The sequence below is a fragment of the Mus musculus genome, chromosome 8 (genome assembly GCF_000001635.26).
Source record: "Mus musculus strain C57BL/6J chromosome 8, GRCm38.p6 C57BL/6J".
Classification (NCBI taxonomy): domain Eukaryota; kingdom Metazoa; phylum Chordata; class Mammalia; order Rodentia; family Muridae; genus Mus; species Mus musculus.
Window position 1 is genome coordinate 117285229 of NC_000074.6, and position 22414 is coordinate 117307642.

The window sequence follows — 22414 nt, forward strand, 5'->3', positions numbered from 1 at the left end:
CTGGGGGTGGCCCAGCTTCAGCGTGAGTCATTTTAGGATCTCTCTCTGACGTCATTCCACTTGAGGAAGCTTTGATGACGTTGAAGGGGAGGGCTCTCCTCCCTTCTGGGGGACATGTGGCTTCAAGGATGGGTTGCCGTGGTTGGCACAGTTGGTCGAATCCAGGAGTATGGGCCAAGGTGAGGAGAGCTTGGTGGGAAGGTTGAGCCCACTCTCTTTCTCCCTCCACACGTTCTGATTCATTTCTCTCTCTCTCTCTGGGTATACTGGAGCCACCTTGAGGTGTGATTGGTAATAAACCTTGTTCTCTGTTTCCTTTTTTAAGAATAATGAACTCTCCAGCCACTCAGAACAGTATATAAAGCTACAGGTAAGCTGGGTGCAGTGCCTCCAGCAAGCCCACCATCCCACCGCTGGTGGGGGACAGAGATGCATCTTCATACTGTCAACTCCTAGCAGTCTGGGGAGTTCCCGTAATCTTTTAGGGATCTCACCTCAGGCCAAAGTGGGATTTATGCCTTGGATGCAGAAAAGGACTTCAGGACAGGCTGGTAGGAAGCAGAGTTGGCGATTATTAAGGATGTTTTAATATGTTTAATTTAGACTTCAAGCACAAGGGTCAAGAGAAAGAAAGCTTGCTCAGAAAGAAAGTATACCCGAGATCATGGATACACACTTCCCAAGGGAGAGTCACAACTGTCTCAGCATTACCCATATAGATACAATTTGTTATAATATCAAATTACATCTCAAAGGGCCGTTAAATCTTTTTTTCTTGTTTCCCTCTTTCAAAGTATTTATTTTTTAAAAAAGGTTTATTTGTTTTTATTGTACATATATGGTATTTTGCTTGTATCTGTGTATGTGCACCACATCTGTGCAGTGCCCACGGAGGCCAGAAGAGGATGGCAGATTCCCCAGAGCTCGAGTTACAGAGGATTGTGAGCTGCCTGGTGTGGGTGCTGGGAACCAGACCTCGGTCCTCTGGGACAGCAGTAGCTGCTCTTAACTGCCGCACCACCTCTCCCTGCCTAATTTTTAAATTATGTGTATATGGGTATGTATGGTCGTGAGTATGGATGCCCGTGAGTTCAAAAGGGTATCAGATACCTTGGAGCCAGAGTTCAAGCATTCTACCCAGTATGAGTGCAAAGAACCAAACTGGCGTCCTCTGCAAGAGCAGTACTCACTCTTACACACTGTGCTGTCTCTCCAGTCTGGCCCCTTCCTCTCTTTTGATAAGTGAGATTATTGAGTGGCTCTGCAGATGTCTAGTATGGGATTATAGTCTAATAAAGTGAAACCTGAATCCGTTAAGATTGCTGTGCGAGGGGATTGGGATATGTCCTTTCCCTGTGCATTTTCTGGTACGACACTAGAAAGATGTCGGGTTTACAAGCAGTGGAGGGAGGGTAGCCTCACTCAGTTTCTCACTGTGCTGGGATTCTTGCTTCTCTGCTGGTGAGACGCATCATGGATTCCTGGTCAGGATTTTGCTGGTCTTTCCCAGGAATGCCAGGCTGATGTGATGGGAGGGGACTAGAAGAGGAGAGTGGCTGGAGGTTTGGTGCATGAACTGGGCCTGGGCTAGGTAGTCTAAGGTCTTTTAAGACCCCACACGTATAGGCTGGGGACCATCCTCGAAATCACTGGTCTCTGGAGGTGGTGGCGGGGGTGGGGTGGGGTGGGGTGAGTGTGTCACTATGGCTTTTGTTATTGACTGGACACAGTGCCTTACAAATGGCTTCTAGATTTGTCCAGCTTGTCCCGTGAATGGAGATCCTGATGCAAACTTGAAGGGAGTAGATAGAATCCTTGGCATGCCTCTTTCTACCCAGTTCTCTCTCCTTAAACCAATGACATCCCGAATTCCGCGTAAGGTATTGTGTCTGGTCCCTACCGGTATCGCTGTTCTGTATTTAGCCATTGCGAGGAGAATCAACCAGTTGATATTTGTTGAGCAGCTACTGTATGTTGAGTCTTCTGCTAGCCATGGGGTTTTATGGCAGCCAGAGCAGACACCCCGTGCCTCAAGTCAGTGAGTTGACAAGGTATGTCAGGCTTTCACCTTCTTCAACCCTGATTCCAGGGTACCCTGGGGCTCACCAACAGGCTAATTTTCCCCAGGACCTCTCAACTGTTTTTCTCCTGGTCAAGTTCTGGCAAAATTGGCTTTGGTTTTGTTGGCTGGCCTCAGGACCAGTTCAGGGGACACCAGGAAGCAGCTGCTGCCTGTGTTGGCTTCTTGGGGACACCCAGAAAGCCCTGGTTTGGACCTAAGTATTGGGCTCTGTTTGCTACGGCTACCCGTTATCTTAACCCCCACCCCCTGCATGGACTGAATTGTGAGTTGAACTCCATCTTGTCTCTGATGGAGAGAGGGTCCCTGGTTGGAAACTAAGGGGGAAGCCGACTCCCTCTTCCTTGGACCATGGGAACAGATGGTGATGGTATGCTCTAGATCTCTGTTGTGGTCTGTGGATTAAAAGCCCTGATGGTATCTCGGTAGATGGGCAAGTGATGCAGACATTGGAAATATTGGTGAGGTTCTGTGCGAAGGAGTCTCTAGAAAGGGCTAGAAGACTCCAGAGTTCTTTCTTCGGCCATCTAGGGTGACTCTTGCTTTCCCGTTCCCTGTTCGCGTGGCTTTCCTAGGACATGTTGCTGTCACCCTCTTCCTCCGCACATACCTCCTTGTAGCCAGAAGACCTGTTTGTTTTCAGCCCCAGACTTTCTTGGTGGCTTCCAACAGCAACAGTTCCCCACTTGAGTTGCACACCAAAGTCACAAAGTCACCCAGTAGCTGACAAACCCTGATCCTAGGCCTCCCCCGAGATGAGGAGTCTTGCCTTTTAGTCTGACGTCACTCTGGTCGAGCCACTGACTGTCCTCTTCCTGCCTGGCAGCGGGGTTTAATAAACCACTTCCTTCTTGAAGGTCATCAAGCAAGCCCGAATGAAGTATGTTCTATGCCTGTCAAGTCAGGGTGACTGAAGAGAAAGGGCGGTGACCTGGTGGTCTGCCTTAGTCCTCCTGTGCAAATGGTCCGTTGTTCGCTAAGTTTGCAATGCTTAGACTAAGCTGCAGGAAGTGGGTGGTCAGTAGTGTTGGCCACTGAAATGCATCAGCCCCTTGGTGACAATGCAGCCGTTGCTGCTGGATAGCTAGCTCCTTGAGCCCATAGGCCAAAGTGGGGGTGCAGCCTGGGGGGGTACTGGGTGTTGAAGAGCTGAGGTGATTTCTGTGTCTCCAGCTTCCTGTTAGTCCCTCAAGACTGGGTGGGGGCCCATACTGGTTTATTTTGCTCTTTTGAGACCTAGCCAGTGGGAATAAGGTGGGCACGTTTACTGTACTCTTAGATATGCTTTGTTGAGAACAGTAAGCTACTTGCCTTTAGCCATGTGGACGCTCTTGACACAGGCGAGTTGCAGAGGATGAAAGAGACTTTTAAAAACGTTTATTTTAAATGCACGATTGGTGTTTTGCCTGTGTGTATGTCTGTGTGAGGGTATTGGATCCCTGGAGCTGGAGTTACAGACGGTTGTGAGCTGTCATGTGGGTGTCGAGAATTGAACTTGGGTCCTCTGGAAAAGCAGCCACTTCTCTTAACCACTGAGTCACCTCTCCAGCTTCCGAGATCTTTATTTTATTTTTTATTTTTTTAATATGGTGTTTTTTTTTTTCCTCTTTGAGACAGAGTTGGTCTCTATAGCCCAGGTTGGCCTTGAACTTGGATGTAGCATCCTCCTGCCTCAGCTTCTACAGTGTTGCAATTACAGGCACGTGCAAAGTATCACGTTGGTGATACTTTGTACCCTCTTGAGTAGTGCTAGAAATGGAAGAGAGAACGCAGTACATGCTGGGAAAATCTACTTCCCGGGCCCTGAAATGCGCACTCCATTTATCCCCCAAAGTGGATGGTGGAGTGGAGGCAAGAGGCGTGGCTAGTGACTCACCCATCCGTGACTGATCCGTGGGACCGCACTGTGGGTTCCACAAATCTCTCTGGGTTTTGCCTCCTCCTGGAGCTGTTTCAGCCGCTGATTCTGAGTTTGTGTAGGTGGCTGGTGATTGTGACTCCCAGATCTACTCTTCAGAGCTGGGAGGTTGCCTGTGTGCCTGGCTGGCTCAGAGGGGCTTGGGAAGGTCTGGGTCCTGGCCATCACTTTAGGCTCTTGTCTGCCTGTGTTCAGCATAGAGGGCTGGTGAGGGAGGGGCTTTTTGTTACTGTTCTTCCTCAGATGTGCGGTTTCTTGGGGCTGACTAGCTGTGAGGTTTGGAATAAGGGGACTTCAAGAGAGAGAATGGGAGGTGAAGTGTGTGTGTGTGTGTGTGTGTGTGTGTGTGTGTGTGTGGTGGAGGAGGAGGAGGCCAAAGGACAACCTCCTTTCTTGTTCTTCACAGACAGAGTCTCTCATTGGCTTGGAACTCCCCAAGTGGGCTGGGCAAGCCAGAGACAGTGAGCATCTGCCTCCCCAGCATCAGGACTACTAGACCATAATGCTATGCCTGACTTTTTTCTTTTTTCTTTTTAAGATTTATTTATTTTATGTATATGAGTACACTGTAGCTGTACAGATGGTTGTGAGCCTTCATGTGGTTGTTGGGAATTGAATTTAGGACCTCTGCTCGCTCTGTTCGACCCCGCTTGCTCCGGTCGGCGCCGCTCACTCCAGTCCCTGCTCGCTCTGGCCCAAAGATGTATTTATTATTATACATAAGCACACAGTAGCTGTCTTCAGATGCACCAGAAGAGGGCGTCAGATCTCATTATGGGTGGTTGTGAACCACCATGTGGTTGCTGGGATTTGAACTCAGGACCTTTGGAAGAGCAGTCAGTGCTCTTACCCGCTGAGCCATCTCTCCATCCTGTGCCTTTTTTAAAAAATGTATTTTATTAATGTGGGTTCTGGAGCTTGAACTCTCGGCCTCATGCCTTTGTAACGAGTATCCACTGAGCGAGCCATCTCCCCAGCCCGAGGGAGGGCTTTTTATTTGCCTGTGACATAATGCATGCATGTGTCAATCACATTATACCTCATTCCTGTGTGCAGTTACCAGGTGTCACTAGCAAAGTAAATGAGAATGCAGGTGTGCACACGCCCTGCCAGGTCCTCCCGTGATGTGTCCCCATTCAGCAGACAGATTAATTGAGGCCATTCATTTGTCCTTGGGTGCTGTCACTCAGAGCAGTTAGGAAGTGCCTTCCCTGTGCATTGCCCTTGCCTGGCCGTCCTCCCAAGCCATCTTGAATGGGGCACGCTGATTCTTCAAGTAGATCACAAAGTGCCTTTTCCCCAGGCAGACAGTTTCTGGGTGTCCTTGGCCCAGGTCAGCCCCTCACCCAATCCCCAGAGAGACACAGGATCCCCAGGAACTAATTTCTTAAGAGAACTTTATGGTGTTTAACTCCCTAAGCGAATCCAGATGCGCCTTGTGGCCGCCGCAGCTGCAGAGGTCCTGGCCAAAGCCAACTTGGTTTGGAAGCCCGGCTCCAGCAGCAGCAGCGGAGTCTGGAAATGAAGCAAATGAGCGAGTTGTTCTTGGCCATCTTCCCTCAGCTGGGCTCACATCAGTGAGCTCTGACCTCAGGCATCACACATTTCAATATCCTCAGACTCCTGGGGTTCAGAGATGCTGGGCCCTGAGCAGGACAGGGGACACACTACACTCAGAGTGTGGGATTTGGGGCAGAGGCATCTGAGGTGGTGATATTCCTTTGGACATCAGTCCTTGGAGAGGCAGAGAGAACTTTCTGGTCTGCTGGATCAGGGTCTGTGGTCCCGAGAGTGGGCCCTGGTATGGCTGTGAATAGGTGAGAATGAGATTAGTGAATAGTGAGGGTCAGGGGCTGACTCTAGCCACCCTCATCCCCACAGACCCTCTCTGAACTGTCAGGGAACTAAGATATAACTTCCTTAGAAATGGCAAGCTCCTACAAACGAGGTGGCCTCAACCAGACAGCCTCCACAAACTGGCACCAGAATTCCTGAGGTCCTGGGAGAACCCAGTTCAAACCTGGGTGGTCAGGGACAAGAACTGCCCTGCGACAGACAGCACTGCCCAAGGCCTCAGCCCCAACCACACAGCCCTGCCCGGTGAATCACTTTGAAGTGAGGGGTTCCGGACCTGTGGTGGGCTCAGGGAGCCTGTGTGGCGGGAATGGGCAGGCTGGGTAGCTTGTCCTTCTGGGTTTCCAGGCAGCTCCTCCCTCTCTGAAGAGGATGCCAGAGCCGCAGCCCCAGGGCCTGGAAACTGGGATCCCAGCAGGCTGAGTTCTGGTAGCTCTGTGGCTTTGAACTTGCCCCTTGCTTCTCAGAGTCCCAGGTTCACTTATGTGTGAACTTTCAAGGGGTCCCTGTGAGTGTCAAAGGAGGGAGTCATTGGAAGTGTTTGGTTTGGTGCCTGACATGGGACAGGCCTCAGGGCAGCTTTAGGACGCAGCCTGCATCCCTCAGTGTTTTACTTGGTACGGTGAGATAGCCTCGACCACACCGGGCAGCCTGCACGGAATTACTGTCTGTTGTGTATGGTTTGGTTTGGTTCTGTTCAGGAGGCACTGTTGGGGAGGGGGGGTACCCTGTAAGTCATGTGATTTTTTTTTCCCCACACATGTGTGCGTGCATGCACTCTCTCATGTACCAGAGGCCAGCCTCTGATATCTTTCTCCTTTGCTGTGTACCTCACTGTTTCAAACAGGGTCTCTTACTCAACCTAGAACTTCCCAGTTCAGGTAGACAGATTAGCCAGTGAGCCTGAGGGAGTCTTTCTTCCTCCCCAGCATCGAGATCCTAGGCCTGTGATCTCATGCCTAGCTTTTTGTATGGGGACTGGGGATTTGAACCTGGTTTCTCATGCCTACACCGTCAGCGCCCACGAGCCATCTCCTCAGGCCTGTTGCTACTTTTGATGGACTGACTCTAGCCTTGTGATAATATTAATAATATTTAAATAAACTGGAGGATATTCTATCATGATTGTTGTCCATTCTGGCTTCACACTAATGCTGAGAAGCAGTTGATTGTACTTGCCAAGAGTTCAGGAAGGAGTCTGAGTTTCTGTTCTTCTCCTTCTACCCTACCCATGTGACCAGTTCTCCACTCTCTGAAGTGGAATCGGTGCTGCTACAGTGGTCCTGGATCCTTTTTTATCCAGGAAGGCCCAGGAGACCAGATATGTAAACGACTTGGGATTAGGCTGCACCGAGGGAGTGTGGCGTTGCCATGGTTACTGCAATTTGTCTCTCATCCTGACCAGGGACCTTTGTAGCCTCCACCAGCCTCCACCACGTCTGGGCAATGCTGGTTTTCTGGGACTGTTAGGAGGATGACAAGCCGATGCCCTCTGAGGTGGGCCTCAGTTTCCCTTGCTTTGGTGAAACCGACAGTGGGCCCTTACTCTCCTGCTTATCTTGTAGGACTTCGTGGTAGGATGGGAGCTTCACCGGAGTGGAGAATTTTATATATAATATAAATATAATCTGTAATAGAACAGTGTATATATTTTTGGGACTCTACCCCGTCTGGATTCCAGTCAGGCGGTGTGGAGTTTAGGGTCATGGACCATGAAGTTAAGGTCCATCTGGTTCCAGGTCTGGGGCTTTCATATGTTCCAGTAGACGCTACCAAGCTGCCTGAGCCCCTGACGAGACTGTCAGACTCCAGAAGCCCCCACATCAGCAGGCAGCATCATCTTCATGGATCCCCAGGGCAGGGGTTGAAATGGACCAGAGAGGAGAGGAGATAGTATCCCAGCCCCCACAGGGGCCTTTACAGCGGAGCAGCAGCCTCCATGGCTGCAGAGACAAAGTCAGAGCCGCTGATGCGGGGCTGAGGATGGAGATGCTTAGAGCGTTTGCTGGGGATGTAGGATGTTCTGACCTCAATTCTCAGTGTCTCGGAAACTGAGCGTGATAGCGCTTTCCTGTGCGACACCAGGTAGGTGTGTCTGTCAGGGGGATCAGGAGTTTAAGGTCAGCCTTGAACAGGGTCTCATGTAGACCAGGCTGGCCTTGAACTGTCTCTGGAACCCAGACTGACCCTGAGGTCCCTCTTGATGATCCTCTTGTGTCCGCCCGCCAAAGTGCTGATGCTACAAACGTGTGCTAGCACGCCTCGTGGACGCCGTAGTTGGGAATGGGGCTCAGCACTTTGTGACTGCTAGGCATCCTGAGCCACGCACTTTTCTTCTTGGAGGAAAATTAGGGGCCACCCTCCCTGCTCTGCCTCCCTCTCGTGAGGATCAAGTAAGATTACCTATGAGAAAGGCCCATGTCAGCTCCAAAGCCCTGTACACGACAATTCTCAATTCCCTACCCTTTATTTAGTTGCCAGCACAGTACGAGAGGAACGTGTTCAAGGGAGTTTAAAAGAAGGGAATATCTGTGTGCTTACAAAGTCTCCCTCCTTAACGTGACCACAGCCAACCTGCACCGCACAGTCAGACCAGCCTGGATGGTTTCCGATAAACTCATGGCTGGCTTGCTCTTGCATTTCTTCCTGTCCCAAAGCCTAGGACCCAGAAGCAGATCCTGGTCATTTGCCCCCCCTTCCTTGTTGGAGCTCCTGCACTTCGTGGATCTAGCTAAGGATGCTTTCCGCAGACTTTGTGATCCTAGGGGGACTCTGCCCATGTGTATGCCTGGTAGGCCTATTTTAATGCCATTTTGAACATCACAGCACACTAGTTCTTTCTCACTGTCCCCCCTCCCCCACACCCATCCACCCATCTCTTCTGCCACCCCAGAGCTTGTTTGTAGTCCTCCTGGTTGGTTGACCAGCTCTGGACCGGCCATGCTCTAAGAAGCTGCCCCCTGCTAAGCCTTGCTTCCTGCTTTTTTTTTTTCCCTCCCTCTTTTTTAAATGCCTACAGACAGTGCACTGTGAATGTCTGCATGCTGTTTGCTTTTCATTCTCAATGAGGGCCAGTGGTTACTTGGGAAGTTCCCAGAAGGGAGACTAGCTGAGCCTGCCTGGGACGGGACAGTTTTTGCTTTGGGTAAGTAAGAGGTAGAGCTGCTCCATAGAGGAGCCTACCTATCTGTGGTGGGTGCTGGCTGCTAATGGATGCTGGTCTCCTTCCAGTACAGCCTGGTGGGCATTGGTACCCCTCTTTCTCTCCCTTTTACCCCCTTCAACTTCACTTTCATTGGAAATGCTCCTACTTTTAGTATCAGTCAAAAGTTGCCACGAGGCACCAGTTTCTTAGCTCCTGGTGTGGCCTCTGCCCTCTGTCCCGATGGCTCAGTCATTAGGACTACTGTTGACAACAGAGATGCTGATGGGACCTCCTTCCTACTGACTGCATTTCTTGGGGCAAAGGGCAGAAGAGAAGGCTTCTGAGGAGGAGGAGGCTGAGGGAGAGAGAGGGGGAGAATCCAAAAAGCAGAACAAAGGCTGGCCACAACAAACTCAGTCAGACTTAGATGAGGAGAGCAGGGGAAAGCGGGGCTGGGATCAGAGCAGAGATTCCAGGCTGAGTTGGAGCAGTGAGCTCTGTGTGGGTGTGCACGCGTGCGCGCGCGCGCGCCCGTGTGCATGTGTGTGCATGCACGTGCGTGTGTGCATGTACGTGTGTGCTTGTGTACGTGCGCGTGCATGTATGTGCATACATGTATGTGCACATGTGCATGCATGTACGTGTGTGCTTGTGTGTGTGCGTGTGTAGCTGAGAGTCTGAATGAAATAGGACTGGGAGGGAGGGAAAGCCCAAGTCACTCCCTGCAATGATCTTCCTTGGGAACTTGAATGGGAAGTTGCATCAGTTACTGTCCTAGTTGCTGTGGCACAATGCTTCCTTGGCCAGAGAGCAGCTGAAGGAAGTCCTGCACTATGGCGGAGAAGCCACAGTGCAGGAGCTTGAGGTCACATGGAATCTGCCGTCAGGAAGCACTGAGCCGCATGCTGGCACTAATTTACCTCCAGCCCGGGATGGAGAGACCATTCACTGTTAGGCGGTGTCTGCCTTTCTCCTTTCCTTGTTGTTTTTGTTGTTTTGTTTTGAGACAGGGCTTCTCTGGGTAGCCCTGGCCGTCCTGAAACTAGCTCTGTAATGCTTGGCCTGGAATTCACAGAGATCCGCCTGCCTCTAGCTCCAAAGTGCTGGGACCAAAGATGTGTATCACCATCACCTGAAGGTCTTCCTTTCTCTATTAAGCAATTTACATAATCTCTCGTGGACATGCCCAGAGGTTTGCCTCCATGGCAATTGTGAATCTCATCAAGTTGACATCCAAGAGTAATTGTCACAGAAGTAAAGAGTCACACTTGGGTCTGGGACTAGGCCCCGGCTCCTACCTGGCAGCATCCTTTTACCCAGCTGTCCCTTGCAAGTGACCCAGAGTCATGAGTGCAGTTCTAGCACACAGGTATCCCTGGCTATGCCCATTCTTTCCCATGGCTGCAGTAGCTTTAGAAGCAGCTTGGGGAGGCAGTTGCCCTCTCTTTAGTGGCCTTCTGCAGGTAAAGAACAGGTAGGAGGAGCCCCTGTTGTCTGCAGAGAGCCAAGTGGAATGAGATCTACTGCTCACTGGCAGCAGGCAGGCTTGGTACTTGGTATGGATCCTACAAAGAACGACTGAAGATGGTGGCCTTGGAGCCCCTGTAGCTGATGTTCAATTACTTGTTACACACTGGGAAACTGAGACAGGGTGTTAGGATAATGGTGGTAACGTTTCTATGAGTGGCACACACCAAGAACATGGCATTTTGACACCCCTACCCCCACATGGGACATCCAACAGGAAACCAAACCCCAGGTGGCCAAGTCCCTGCCCCAGTGCTGACTGGCTCCAGGGTTGACCAGAGCCAGCCTAACCTGGTTCAGTTTCAGGTGTAGCCTAAGGACTGGTGGTTCCTCTTAGAACGTCTTAGGAAAGATGGTTTATTTATTAGCTGATTTCTTATCTTTCAAGCAAATAAACTTGAGTGTGCAAAAAAGATTGTCCTGTCTAGTTTTGTGTCAGCTTGACACAAGCTAGAGTCATCAGTGAGGAAGGAGACTCAATTAAGAAAATGCCTTCATAAAATCAGGCTTCAGGCAAGCATACAGGACGTTTTCTTAGGGATGGATGAAGGCAGAGGCAGCCCATTGTGATTGGAATCATTTCTGGGCTGGAGGTCCTGGGTTTGATAAGAAAGCAGGCTGAACAATATGGTGAGAATTCTGGAATTTTTGTTTCTTAAAGAAAAAAAAGAAAGAAAAAGAAAAAAAGAAAACAACCCAGAAATGTGATATGATGTTTTCATTTTAATCTCAGGTGTGAGGATAATGGGCCTGCCCGGATGCAGCTGACTATGATTTGCACAGTCCTCGAGCAGGGGTGTGGTTTGGCCAGCGGCAGATAGCATCTGCAATTGTGTGATGTTTGGAGTTCTGGAAACTTTTCAGAGGGTCTGTAAATGCTAGGGTCCTGAGAGACGGGGTTGGTGGTTATTGGTTGTTGGGGGGGGGTTGGCTGGTTGTTGGTTTTTGTTGGTTATGGTTTATTAAGTAGCCATGCAAAGAAGAACAGAAAGGAGGAGGAGGAGAAGGAGTAGTAGTAGGAGGAGGAGGAAGAGAAGGAGGAGGAGGAAGAGGAGGAGGAAGAGGAGGAGGAGGAGGAGGAGGAGGAGGAGGAGGAGGAAGAAGAAGAAGAAGAAGAAGAAGAAGAAGAAGAAGAAGAAGAAGAAGAAGAAGAAGAAATAATAATTAGATATTTTGTGGCAAAGATCAAACTTGCCCCAAGGAACTCCGATGCCTCTAATAAGCAGGAAGTAGTCTAACAATAACATCGCCCCCTTTCTGACCCCCTATTCAGGGATCTCTTTCCTTTCCTCTCTATCCCTTTTTTTCCCCTCCTTTCTAGTGTTAGGAGGTTGGAAAAAAAGGGGTGAAGAAAAGTGGAAGAAAGAAGAACCTGTAAGGTAACAAAAGGACGCCTACAGAGCAATCCATGGGGAGCAAGCCAGTAAGCAGTCCTCTTCCATGGCCTCTGCATCAGCTCCTGCCTCCAGGTTCCTATGCTGTTTGAGTTCCTGTCTTGATTTCCCTTCAGTGATGAACAATGAGGTAGAAGCATAGGCCAGATTAACCCTTTCCTCCCCAAGTTGGTTTGATCACAGCGTTTTATCACAACAGTAGTAATTCCAACAAAGACAATGATTTAGCACATAGGTCAAAAAAATGTAACAGTGTCATCTACCTGGATGGAGAATGTTCCAGAATCTTCCATGCTAGCTGCCTCCTGGCTCTCTAAAGAGTTTCCCGAGGAAAGGAAAAGGGTTAGTTTGGTGGGGTGTCTCCAACACCCCACTCCTTGTAGCCCAGATCAAGTTTAGTTTCAGATATGTCTTTATCATTCTCGTGTGTCCCGAGCCTAGTGCTGGGGACTCAGATCAGGGCCCGTCAGTGGTTTCCATACGACCGATGCGTGCTGAGAATTGAGCAGATGTGAGAACCGGGATCCTGTCCCAGAATTTGCCTCTGTTGACCTAGTGGCTGAGAAAGCAGCCACGTGCGTAGCTGCTCTGGCCTCAGAGCGAGGGGGCCCCTTCCTCCACACTCAGGACTGTGGAGTGTGGGTGACCCCTTCCCTCTGGGAGGAAGGGATACACTGCTTGTAGGAGGTAGGACATTAGGAAAGAGGACTTTGGAGGCAGCGCAGTGTGTAGGTTGTGCCCGTACCGCTGACATGATGTCAGGAGCCACACATGCTTAGGGCCACCTAGATAGCCAGGACTACTCTGATATGCAGGACTGTAAGGCTTCAAGCAAGCCAGGTCTCCTGTCTGAACGTTGGGTTCCTCCTCCATAGAACGGGTCCCCGTAAGCTGTCTGTCTTTAAATGATAAGGCCTCATGGCTAGTGCCTGGCCCTTGCTCATGGGAGATACTCACCAAGAGTCACCTGTGGTTGTTCTCGACAGGGTTATTATCATCCCACAGGGCATGGACTTCCCTGGTCCAGTAGGGACTTCTGGCTTGTGCAAAGGGCAGGAGGCCGGTAAGGCCCTGGGAGGCTGGGCAGTGTGGTGAATGGGAGAGAGGAGGCCAAGGGGTGCAGAAGTTCGGATAAGTCCTGGCGCACACTCCAGAGTGGAGAAAAACAAAACAGCCCGGTCTGCGGTGACCACTCCATTTCCTGCAAAGAAGGAAGTTGCAGATTTCCTCCCTGGTGTCCAGGGAGGGATGGGACAGGCTGCTTAGGGCGGGACCCACGTGGGGAGGTTGGTGGGGTCTGGCTGGAGTGGCTCTGTACCCAGAGCACAGTCTTTCTGCGGTCAGCCCCTGCCTGGAGTCTCTGAGCTACTTCCCCCAGGAGCCGGGTGTCCTTGTATCCGGGACAACCTGGATCCGTTTCTTCTCCTTTGTGCTGGACAAGAAGCAAAGCGACTAGAGGTCCAAGACACCAGTGGGATCTGTCACTTCCTCTTGGAAGCCAGGACCCTCCCTTTTGGAGTCTCCTTGTCCCTTAGGGTGTCACTGGCTGTCAGTTTCCTTTCTACCTCCTGTCCCCAGGAGACAGGGAGCTGCTATTCCTCAGGCTCCATCTCCCCAACAATGTACATTTATGTGATAATTGCCCTCCAGTCTCTTAAATGAGGGAACTGGAAAGAGGGTAGGATCAAGGAATTGGGTGAAGTCACGCACTGGATCTGACAAGCTGAGGATGTGGCCTGTGACCTTTCAGATCCAGGGCAGTGAGCTCATTGCTGCCTCAGTTTTATCATCTCTATTATGAGGTAGCAGTGAGCCCACTTTAGGGTTGCTGAGACCAGTAAGAACAGGACCTACCCCCAGGGACCGCTATGGTTACTTTTTGCATCCGCTCACCTAAAGTAGACGTATCTCAAACTTCTTGTTACATTTATTTGTTGTAAGGTGTTTGTGTACACGCACGTATGCACACACACCAGGATATGCGTGTAGAGGTCAGAAAATGGCTGTGGGAGTCGGTTCTTTCTTTCCACCACGCGGGTCCTGAGAATTGAGTTCAGGTCTCATTAGGCTTGGTGGCAAGCTTCCTGCCCCACTGAGCCATCCTCCAGGCCTTGAAATAAACAAGAAGCTGACGTTTGATGTATGCTGAACAAGCTTCGGGTTGAGTAATCATACCTGGGCTTTTTCTTTCATGAAGCCTGTGCACACTGGGGTGGGGTGGTGGCTGCCCAGCAGCTCGGGCGCCAGCACGGGTGGAGTCTCAGCTTTAAATCGGACGGACTTTGTCCGTAGGTTTCCAGGGAACTTGGTGTCCCGTGTCTCTTGAGCTGACTCCATGGAGGCGAGGCCCTTTAAGGCACAGTATCCAGGGTGAAATAGGTGTCCTGTCCCAGAGACCCCAGAGTTCACTAGGGGGTGGGAGTGGGGGATGGGCCAGAGCCCAGGGAATCCCAGCTTGGAAGCTATTCTGCCTTTGGGCTACTTCCTTAGCTGAGTGTCATCAGACTGTGAGAGGGGTGTTCTGCTTAACAGAATAGAGAAGGAAGGGGGCAGAAGGCAGATTCAGGAGAAAACAACATGAAGACGAGGCCTGGGACATCTCCTACAGCCTGGCATACAGTCCCATTAGCCTCTGCTGGCCAGTGAGTTCCGCATTTGGAAAAGGGTGGCAGAGATGGCCCAGGTGTCTGGGCTGTGGGAGATCTCATTGAGGTCCCTGGCTCCCCAGAGAGGCTCTCCAAGAGGTGATGGTTTCTATTCGGAGGTCCCTTTATGCAGAGGTAAAGCCTGCAGGGTCTGGTAGCATCTTCCAGGCAAAGCCAGGTACCACCCATTTAAGGCAAGTCTTTCTATGGGATGCTCTACGTCTTGAGTATGTTTCATAGACCTTGGCCTGGCCTAGCTTCCCTGAGGTATAGTTCTCTGCAGATGACCTACCCCAGACTGTGTGAGCCCAGGCTGGGCTGCTGCTGTTCCAGGCCTCCCAGAATTGTGAGCTGACGTCTTGAGCTGTTTAGCTTGGCCAGGTGGGCTCCTAGCAAGCTCTTTCCCGAGGGACCCTGAGCCTAGCTGGTAGCTTCCAGAAGGGACTGTGGGACTCTCTCATTGCTCCCTCAGGACCTGACGACACAGTGCTCTCTGAGAAGCCCCGATCATAAGTCATCCTGCTGCTGACATCTGGCTAGGGTAGCTCCGAGAGCGTATTGGGTCCTTGGCATCTGAGAGCCTGTTAATCTACAACCCCACGGGACTTGGGAGCTCAGGATGCCAGCCTTCTGGATTTCCACAGAAGACTGCCCAGTGCCCTGACCCATGTGAAACTACCAGGCTTGGACCCTGGAAACTCCTTCCATATAGGGCATCACTGGTCCCTCAGCTGCTGTTGCCTGGCAGCCATATGGATGACTTCCTTTGCCTGCCCGGCATCCTGCTCTGCTCCAGGGGCTGGCGAGGGGAGCTCCCTTCTCATCTTCTGCTCCCATGGCAGCGTTTGTACCCCTTTGTTACGTCCCACGTTTGATGGGCACTGGGTTTCAATTTCCTTTAGACTGTGCCTGACTCACTCATCCCCACACTCCACCGTTTATCCACTCCTTTGTTCTCACAGCGGATGCAAGGCAGGAGGAGATTCCGGGGTTGTCCACGGGTCTGGAACCCCATGATCACCGCTGTTGGCCTCTGGGTCGGGGGAGGGGGGACGACTGGCCTCACTCAGAACTCGGTCTTGTGATGACAAGGGGGAGGAGGTTGATAAGAATCACGCATCAGATGCCAGCACAGAGTGTGTCCCGGTGCATGGACCTCTTGTCACATGGTTCCCTTGTATCCCTTGACTTGTCACAACCTCTCCTCCCTTCCTGGTCTGCTTCTATAAGAGAAGAATTCTGGGGACTAGGGTAAACTTTCCCTCGAGTGTGGACAGAAACGACTCCCGTTTGTTCTTGTACACCCTGGAACTTTGAGCCCCCATGTGAGGGTGCACACTCTGCCCTTTGCTGCATATCTCTTTTGGTGTGTAAGAAGTCGCGAGTATCTAATAGTGCAAGTCTGTGTCCACACACACACATTTATTTAATTTGAGGCTGAGTCTTTAGCAGCCTCCCTTTAACCTCCCTACGTATCTAAGACTTTCTCAATTTTTTGGGGGGGACGAGGAAGGAAGAGGTTTACTGGAAACCAACCCCAGGGCCTCTTGCATGTTGTGCAAGCACCACCCCAAGCTATGGCCCAGCTCAGTATTATTCTTTCAGCACATGTATGTAAAGCATATGTAGAGGGCCGGGAGCAATGACACCAGGAGGCTGGTACTGTTATTAGCCCATTTTACAGATAAAGAAACTGAGGCCAGAGAGGTTAGGTCACTGACTTGCAGGGAGCAAGGCCAAGATCCCATTCTTTGAAGCATGGGCTTCAAAATCTAACACAATGGTGTTTTTCTGTGGTGGTGTGCGTGTGTGCGTGTGTGCGTGCGCTCAAGCCCATCCACGTTGTAACATCTGCATGCACAGCTGTGCATCTTTACCAGTGTGCAGATGTGACAGGGGGGTGGGGGGGCTTTCTTCCCCGGGGCTGTGGACGTACAGGCCTCACACCTGCGCACCGGAAGACTTGCACGTAGTCTCTAGTGTCTCCATGTGTCTGCACTTCATGCATGCCTCACTCCTTCCCTGACCTCCCGATCCCTGGCCGGATTGCCCTTTGCTCTCTCACTCAAAAGGTTGGGAGGTGGCTCCAGCAGGCCCAGATTCTCCCATCATCCCACAATGCACTGCACACCCTCTTCAAGGCTTTTGTCTCACTTGCTTGGGCAGTCCTGACTCAGTGTCCTATTTGTCTGCCCAGTGCCATGTCTATTCAGAGCACCTACTTGACTTTATAGATGGCCCAAGACCTCACATCTGGAATCCAGCTGTATCTACATCAGATTGGGCCTGAAGGCTTCCTACGAGGCTGTAGCAGTGAACTGCTGACTGCCCCTTCCAACTGTTGGCTACCAGTCGCCCCCGAGCAGAGCCTGTGATTCGGTGTGTGGCAGCGTGGCCTGGCCTGGCCCTGCCCAACCCAGGGCCTGCAGTTGTTGTTCTGGACTCTCAGATTCAAGTCTGGGCTTGTCAGCTGCTGAGGTACTCCTATTTTGGCCCTGTGTTGGAAGCATCTATCTAGATTCCCCTGCTCTGGCCCTGCCACGACCCCAGCGCACTTAGCGCTGCACTCTGCGCTGTATCCGTCCCTGTGTCTATGGAGGTAGGGTGGGTACTTCTTCCGGCCTCCAGGGAGAAGTTTGGCCCTTCACCCTGCTTCAGATCCACACTCTCCCTGTGACTGGGTCATACCAACTCTCTACCTTGGATTTCCTACAGGAGGCCACAGCTGCGATTTAGCTTGGTTTTTGGCAGATTTGGGATCTTTTTATCTTAAATACTTTTGGTTGATATTTTTATACATAATGTATTTTGGTCATATTTATTATTTGTTACTCTCTTATTCCCTGCTCCCATCTGACACCCCCCTCTCATTCTACCATATTACTCAGCTGCTTTCCTAGTGGTTGTTAGCATTCTGTTAGCAACAGCCAGGTAGGCCTGACCTAAAAGGGGCTGCTTGCCCCCTCCCACCTCTTGTTCTCTTCCTCTTGCTTCCCTCTTGCTTCTCTCTTGCTCTTCCTCTCCCCTTCCCATCCATTTCCTTCCTCCACCCCTTTCTCCATGTTAGCATGTTAGAGGCCCTCTCCTCTCCTCTCCTCTCCTCTCCTCTCCTCTCCTCTCCTCTCCTCTCCTCTCCTCTCCTCTCCTCTCCTCTCCTCTCCTCTCCTCTCCTCCCCTCCCCTCCCCTCCCCTCCCCTCCCCTCCCCTCCCCTCCCCTCCCCTTGCTCTTCCTCCTCCTCCTCCTCCTTCTTCCTCTCTCTCTCTCTCTCTCTCTCTCTCTTTCTCTCTGCCTTTCTCTGCCTCTACTACCCTAACTCCCCCTCCCCATGCCCTGAATAAACTATTCTATACTATACCGTCCTGTGGCTGGTCCCTCAGGGGGAAGGGATGCCTTGGCATGGGCCTGCGTACACCTGACTACACCCCCATAGAACATATTCTATTTCTCTTTATCTTTTTATAAACGCATCACTGTGAGTTCACAAGGGCGAGAGTTTGAGCCGTTCGAGATCCCTCTCTTTTGCCTTCCTCCCTCCCCCTGCCTTCCATGAGCCAAGGCCCAAGCACCTGCTTCCTTCCAAGGCACCATGAACTGAACTGGCAAAAGACCCCAAGGAGATGGGACATTGGCAGTGTAGGTGCCCTCTGCCAAAAATGTTTAAGAAGTTAAAGGGCTTTATTTGTTTATTTTTTTTCCTGAGCAAATCTGGTGGCTATCCTTTGAAAAATAAGCAAAGGCTGACCACTTCCTGAGGCTTCCTGGAGCCCCACGCCTGGACCTACCAAGAACCCAAGACTCTAGGCAGGCACCCCTAGTTTTCTGTGCTGCTGAAGTCGGGGCGGGGGTCAGGGAAGGGGAGGGGTTGCCTGTCAGTGTCATCTCACAGAGGACTTTCTGAGATAGATCAGGTAACTTGGCAGGAAACAAAACAAAGAACACCGCTCGCGTGGTGACTCAGGGCGGTCCGTGCCCTTCCTATTTTAGGGCCTGTTCCTCTGATTTTTGTTTGCAGTACGGAAGCCTCAGGGGACTCTAGTTCTCTTTTGAGCCAGCCCGCTCTTAGCCCCAGGGGGAGCACTGGCAGTGCCCTGGGCCACATGGTGCTCTGGCCTCTTTACCCCTCCTGCTTGACATGTGTCCCACATTCCTGAAGGGGACAGAGAAGGCTGAGCTGGCTGCTGACTGTCATTCTGAACAGTGTGTGTGTGTGTGTGTGTGTTTGTGTGTGTTGGGGGGGCGGATCGTGGGGCAGCTGTGCTGGGTGTGAGATCCTGGCGGGGGCGGGGTGGGGGAATCGGATTCTGTCATTAAGGTTAACATTTCCTTACCTGTGAAGTAAGATGACCGCAGGGCCTGTCCTGACTGAACAAATACCCAAGGGACATCTTCCCGATAGGTCTTGTTCTGAGCTGCAAGCCTGTAAGTCAGCTGTGGCCTCGCTTCACCGTGCAGACAGGGAAGCGAAGGCCCAGGCCTGTAAGTCATTACCTGTCTTGCTTGCAGGTGGCCAGGCTAGAGTTCAGACCTAAGAAGCTGGCCATAGTCTGGTCTGTGCTCACCCAGTTGCTTCCCTCGAGAGGCCCATCAGGGAAATAGATGACCCCTGGCTGGCTTCCTGCTTGGACAGAGGCAGTCCCAGTGTCCGATCGCCTCCATCTTGGTAAAAGGGTCAACCAAGTCACACCCGGTTCCATCTTCAGCGGGTCCCATCTTCGGTACCCATAGGTCCTGTCTAGAATGACCTCAGAGGAGGGTGATGTAGTCTCAGAACCTCACCTAGGGTGCTCCGGTTACTCTCAGAACAGAGATGTCTTCATTCATTCAGTCTTGGGAGGTCCGTGAGCATCTCACCCATACCAGGCATTTGTGGGGAGACAGCAGTCAGAGCCAGCAGCAGCTCTGGCAAGACGTTGCCCCCGAGACCCACCCAGCTAAGAAATTCGAAGTATGGTTTCCCTTGCTTTGCTTGGCAAATCACTACCGCATGGCCATTGATGAGTTCTTGTTTGAATTGGAGAGAGAGAGAGAGAGACTTTTTTTTTACAGTGTTGAGTTTTGAACAGGCCTTAAGGCAGGGCTGCCTCCATGGTGTGCAGCCATTTCTGTTCCCAGGACCCTGTTCATCCATTTGTCTCCATTATACGTCTGCTGCATTGTGTCTCTGGCCTTGCAAGCTTGTGCCGTATTCCAGTTTTCCCTGACAGTGGTAAGGAAGGGAGACTGCCTCGAGCCCCCCACCCCACTTTGTTCCTCTCTACAGATCTGCTAAGTACAGTGGTTGCAGTAGGTGGCTGAGAGATCCCCTTTGCTAAAGAGTGTCTGTCCCCTTTGTAAACTTGGCATCTCACACCCTGCAAAATCTTTGTGCCTCAGGAAAAGCAGGGTAGTGGGCAACCTGTTCTGAAAAGAACCTATCTCTGGTTACCAGATGCCTGTGAGTGTCTCACTTAGCCAGACCAGACCTTTCTGGTTTTTGTTTTTTTGTTTTTGTTTTTGCAAAGTACCCATCTCGTGGTGAAGCATCTCTAATTTAATGAGAAGGGCCCAGCCTCAGGCATCTTGCAAGTGGCAGTGACTATGACTTTGTAATGCTGTTAGGAACAAGTTTGAGGTCACAAAGAAAGAGACCACCATTCCAACAAGACAAACTTTACTCTTGCTCAAGAGGTTGGTGTGCTTGAGGGACGAGCCAATGCACTGAGGCAGGAAGTGCCCCGGGTTTTTCTTCTAGCTCCGGTGGTGGCTGTGTCTTTCCCCATTGGCTACTGTCTGATCCTGTCTGATCTCACAGTCTTATTCAATTGGCTAATCTGAAGGAACTGGTGCACCCGGAAGGGGGAAAAGGTCCCTGTCCCAAGGAGGAAAGTGTCTGTGCTTCAGGCCATCAAGGAGTTCCTAAAACAGAGCAGGGGGCCTTTGTGTAAACAAAGGTTTCACTTGCTGGGGAGGATTAAAGTACTTGCAAAGAAGTCTTCGGGCTGGAGAGATGGCTCAGTGGTTAAGAGCACTGGCTGTTCTTCCAGAGGTTCTGAGTTCAATTCCCAGCAACCACATGGGTGGCTCACAACCATCTGTAATGAGATCCGATGCCTTCTTCTGGTGTGTCTGACGACATTGACAGTGTACTCACATATATAAAATAAATAAATCTTAAAAAAAAGTCTTACAAAGTGAGGGAGATTTAAAAAAATTCCTTTTCCTAAACACATGGTCCTATCCCCCAGCACACACACACACACACACACACACACACACACACACACAGAGAGAGAGAGAGAGAGAGAGAGAGAGAGAGAGATCGATTCACTATGTGATGCAGTAGCTCAGGCTATTCTGGAGCTCTCTGTGTAGACCTGACTATTCTCAAACTCACAGAGATTCACTTGTCTCTGCCTCCCAAGTGCTGGGATTCAACCACTACTACACCTGGCTCTAAATACAAATTTTGTAATCTTTGATAGAAGAGACACACTTGGTATTTCCTACAATGGTGATAAACTGTGTTGAGATTTTTTTTTTCTTCTCCCGTGGTACTAGACAATCTGGGTTAGCCTTCTGGTCTCAGTGACCTGTCATACATCGCTCCTCTTTAGATGTGACTCTGGCCATTGTATCAACAAGTGGGTGTGTGGAAATGAACTCTTGACTCTCTGTCTTCTTTTTTGTTCTCTGAGGTTGCCTGAAGCCTGTCATCATAGCCCAAATGCCCAAGCCAGACACTAGGCTTGCCTGTGACATAGATGTCTCTGTTACAGAGTGAGAGTAAGCCCCTGGCACTAACTGCGCATGTCTTCAGACCCTGGCATCATGTGGCATACACTCTATATTTAAGTCCTCTCTGGAAACCCCTTGTTTTACAAACTGGTAGTTGAGCCTGGTTATTTCCTCAGTGTCTGAAGAGAGGTGCTGGGTGCCCTGAACCTGCCTCAGTTGCCCTCCTGACCTGGCAGCTCCTGATCTGCATCCCCAGTGGACTTCCAACGCTTGTTGTTTGTTAGTCTGTGAAGAAGCAAGTCCAGGAAGCAGGAGGACAGGGCTATAGAACCTTCTAGCAACGTGACATCACAGTGATGTTTTCTGCGATAGTTAGAAATAGCAGAACAATCTGGGTTTCCCCCGTCAAGACTTGTGAGAAGCGATGTCTCTGACCAGGTCTCTTGAACACCCTGGTTCCAGCAAGTTAAGCTGGGTCCTGCTATGCAACACACAGCCCCACCTGTCAGTTCCTTGACACCGCGCCACCCAGTCTAGGGTACACCACAGAGGGCTTTGTTCCTTTGCTCTCCCAGGGCCACATTGTTAGGCCTCCTTTGAGCATGCCTGTAGCAGGTCTTTGCTACTTTGTGGGGTCTTCTTTCTTCCACCCCTCCAAGCTCCCTAGCCCTAGATAAGAGAGAAAAAAAGGATAAAGGGGGAAAGCAGAGAGATCCCTGAATAAAGTTGGATTGGAAAGGGGACGAGGTTGTCATCACGCGACTTCCTGCTGATTGGGGGCTTCCTCGGGGCAAGTTTGATCTCTGCTATCAGGACATCTAATTTCTTCTTGTTGTTGCTTCTTCTTTGTGCACGACTACTTAACAAACCGTGACCCAACAGCAACCACCAGCCACCAACAACCCCTTGGGACCCCTAGCATTTATGTACTCTCTGAAAAGTCCCTAGAATTCCAAATGTCATAAAATTGTGTGTGTGTTAATACGTAAGGAAATCAAGAATGCCAAAATTATTACTACACACGCCTGTCTGTGCACATCCTGGGCCACTGCACTCTGCCTGCCAATGAGGCTTAAGGCTCCTCACCTTCTTTGGCCAAGGCCTGTCATGTGGCTGCACTTTTAATTCAGAGACCC

General features: G+C 50.9%; 1 protein-coding gene across 1 annotated transcript in view; it reads left to right on the forward strand.

Moving 5' to 3' along the window:
- The window catches only part of Cmip (c-Maf inducing protein), a 204488-nt gene that overhangs the window by 28210 nt on the left and 153864 nt on the right, over positions 1 to 22414 (forward strand). The window lies entirely within an intron of this gene.